The sequence below is a fragment of the Morone saxatilis genome, unplaced genomic scaffold (genome assembly GCF_004916995.1).
Source record: "Morone saxatilis isolate NCDOM2014 unplaced genomic scaffold, NCSU_SB_2.0 Contig17, whole genome shotgun sequence".
Lineage (NCBI taxonomy): Eukaryota > Metazoa > Chordata > Actinopteri > Moronidae > Morone > Morone saxatilis.
In genome coordinates, this window is record NW_023339729.1 from 11,652,578 (window position 1) to 11,655,877 (window position 3,300).

The 3,300-nt window shown below is 39.2% G+C and overlaps 1 protein-coding gene across 1 annotated transcript in view; it reads left to right on the plus strand.

Annotated features, from left to right (window-relative positions):
* Nucleotides 1–3,300, plus strand: part of LOC118327340 (sphingosine kinase 1-like) — a 30,336-nt gene that overhangs the window by 24,559 nt on the left and 2,477 nt on the right. The window lies entirely within an intron of this gene.

Consider the following 3,300-nt stretch of genomic DNA (forward strand, 5'->3'; position numbering starts at 1 on the left):
TAATCATTTAAGTAATTTTTCAAGTAAAAATGCCAAACATTTCCTGGGTCCAGCTTTGTAAATTTGAGGATTATTTTGTCATATATAATCTGAATTCCTTTGGGTTTTGGACTGCTGATTGAGTAAAACAAGACATTTGAGGACACCATAGAATGCATGCTGCATTGTAGCAGTGTTACTCCATCCTGAGCTTCACGGAAACCAGTCTAACCAGTTTGGGAACATGATGATGTGGGCCTCGTCATTCCAGGCGCAGGGCTGTGAGTTTCATTTGTGAGTGCACAGTACATATTGCAAATCTGGTTTAAATCAGATTAACAGTGGGAGGTTGCAGCCAAACAGTGTGATTAAAAGATGTGCTCCAAAAATATCAGCTTATCCCCCATCAGACAGAAGCTACCTGCTTTAGGACAGGACAGCTGGAGCGGAGACAGGAAACTAATGCAGCCATCAATATAAGTATTAGTAATGGCCATAATGTGCACAGGATCTCAACTGTATACAAATTTAATAAATACTGTGGACAGCTCCTGACGCGTCGACTACTGGGTGAACATGTAATTATTAAACAAATAAGATGCTGATTTTGTTTACATAGTTTTTAGTATAGATATATAGTAAATCAGCCTCAGACACACATGGGCCTGCCTTCTGGCACTTGGAGTAAAATGCAGCTCATCTATTAATTATTAATGATTTGCTCATTTGAGTGATTGTTTGGAGTTCAGTCAACCAGGACAAAGAGCAGAAAGGAGAAGTTGAAGGAGAAGAAAGAAACCAACGAACAATAGCAGCTGAGCAGATGTGAGAAACTAATCCTTATAATAGATACCCAGTAGTTTACTCAATAGTGACATTACAGACACTCACGAATCATCATCGTATAGAGCTGTAAAATACATTGCATTGTGGGACTAGTAGCAGAAAGAGGTTTTTTTTTAATTGTGACCAAAATATACAGTGAGGAACATTTACTGTAAAAATCAACTTGTCTTTCACTACGATGCGTCCACAACAGGACAGTGATTTGGAACAAAAGTGAGTCATCAGTATGTGAGGTCATTGGTCCGTCATTGCTGTTACAGCTGCAATAAGCTAACTAAGTAAACAAGACTTCATTTGTCCAAAACGTAGAAAATCCCTCGTGTACAGCAGTGCTTCTCCGCTGGGTGCCAGCTGCTGCAAACCAAAGAAAACCTGACAACAAAAATATATTCCCCCTTTTGAGCTTTGTAGGTTACATTAAGCTTTATCTTGACCTTTTACTATTTTATTTATTTTGTAATCTGTCATTTTGTATCTCAGTGTATTTGTTTTGGTTTTTGCTTCTATTTAAAGGACAGTGTGTAGGATTTAGTGAAATTTGGCAGTGTAGATGCAGGTTGGAACCAACCTGCCTCACCCTCCTCTTCCAGCTGTGTCTTGTGATACACGGAGGAGTCTATGAAATATAAAAAAAAAATTAAATACACTTATTTAAAAACACATAATACTGTCAAAGTACTGCAAAATGTTGAATAAAAATACATTTCCTATTAGTCCCAATACTCTTATTTAAGTATTGTTCGTGTGTGGCCTGCGCATACATCCATTATTAGTTACAAGTTAAATCGTGATGGTAAGATAGTGAGAGGTATAATTAACTGTGGCTCCGAACAGGAACTATTAGGAAGAGAAGTGCAGATCAGGAGTACCCCTTTTCCACCAAATTAGTTTAGGATTCATCAGTCAACAATACATAATCTTCTTATACGGAATATTTTTTGAGGTGGTACGTAGTTTAAACAGTTTGAGAAACACTGTTATATTCCATTTCTGTCATTATTTTATACACTTCGACCTTTAAACCTTTAAGCTGCAGTTGTGGATTCCTGACTAAATAAAGGATGAATTAGTCACAGTGAAATTACGCTGATGGCTGTCTTCACCAAAGAGCCACATTCATTCGCCTCTTCGACTGCATCTGCCAATCTGCTTCTCATCAAACAATGGTCTTCCAGCCAGAGCAGCAGCAACAATGAGAGGAAGGGACCAGACTCTGTATTGTTTACTCTCCTCTCACACTCCCGGGGCATCCAGAAAATCTCTCTCTCTCTCTCTCTCTGGTTGCTGCAGGCTGTCCTGCAGTGGCCCTGGCCAGAGTGTATTTGGTATTATTCCCAGCTGAATGTAGGGTTCACTGAGGCTACGTGGATCAAACGAGCAACAGCTAGAATGTATCTGGTATTATGCAATGCAATGAGTGAATGAAGGTTCGCTGAGTGAGGATTTAATGTGTTTCTGTAAACAAACATAATGAGCACGAGCTGGAACATCATCTGAACGCTGACGGTTGAAGTGACAGGTGTGACACTTTGATGTGAGTGAGAGTCTCCCTCCCCTGGTGGTTTACAGATACTGCATAAACAGCTTAGACTGGATGGGATCTGGAAATATATAATACAATATAAGGACATTAATTAGACTCAGATGGCACCTAGTTAAAATTAGTGCGGGCTAATACAACAGTCCTACAGTAAATCCCTTCATGACATTATAATTTTGAGTTTTTGTTTAGAGACTGAGGCTGCAGTTTGTGAGACTATATGAAGTGTATTGTGTTGCCCCTGTGATCGATATATTGATTTATTATGACATTATTAGCATTTCACTGTTGGTTGGGGTGAAGCTAGATTTGACTACTTGTATATATAGTTCGGTAGTTCAGTGCAGTGGTTCCAAATCTAAGGGTCGGGCTCCCTCCGAAGGGTCACAAAAAAAATCTGAGAGAACTGACGAGGTAATAAAGAAGACAAACTAAAGAAAGAAGTTGTATTAATATATAAATAGAGGAGTTAATTGAGGAAATGACTCTTAGGTGGAACTCAAAGACATCTGAAACATGAGACAAGGGGCCCCAAACAGGTTCTTATTTTATGTAAGAGCCCACAAGCTAAAAAGTTAGGGAACCGCTGGTATTTAACAGTATGCTAGTGGCACGGCTGTAAAGGCAATGTCAGTCCAACTGAAATATCTCAACAACTGTTTCCTGTAGCGCCACCATGAGACTGTCTTAACAACCGCGGTGGATTACCAACACAATTTATTACACACTGTCATTTTGTTGTTTTTTTGGTGATCCCTTAACTTTCCATCTAGCGCCATCATCAGGTCGGAAGTTCAGTTTCTCCAATACTTTGTTTTATGACCAAATATCTGAGAAACTAATGACATTCCCATCAGCCTCAGCTTTACTTTGTGCTGATTAGAAAACGTTAGCATGCTAACATGCTGGACTAACATGGTGAACATTATACCTGC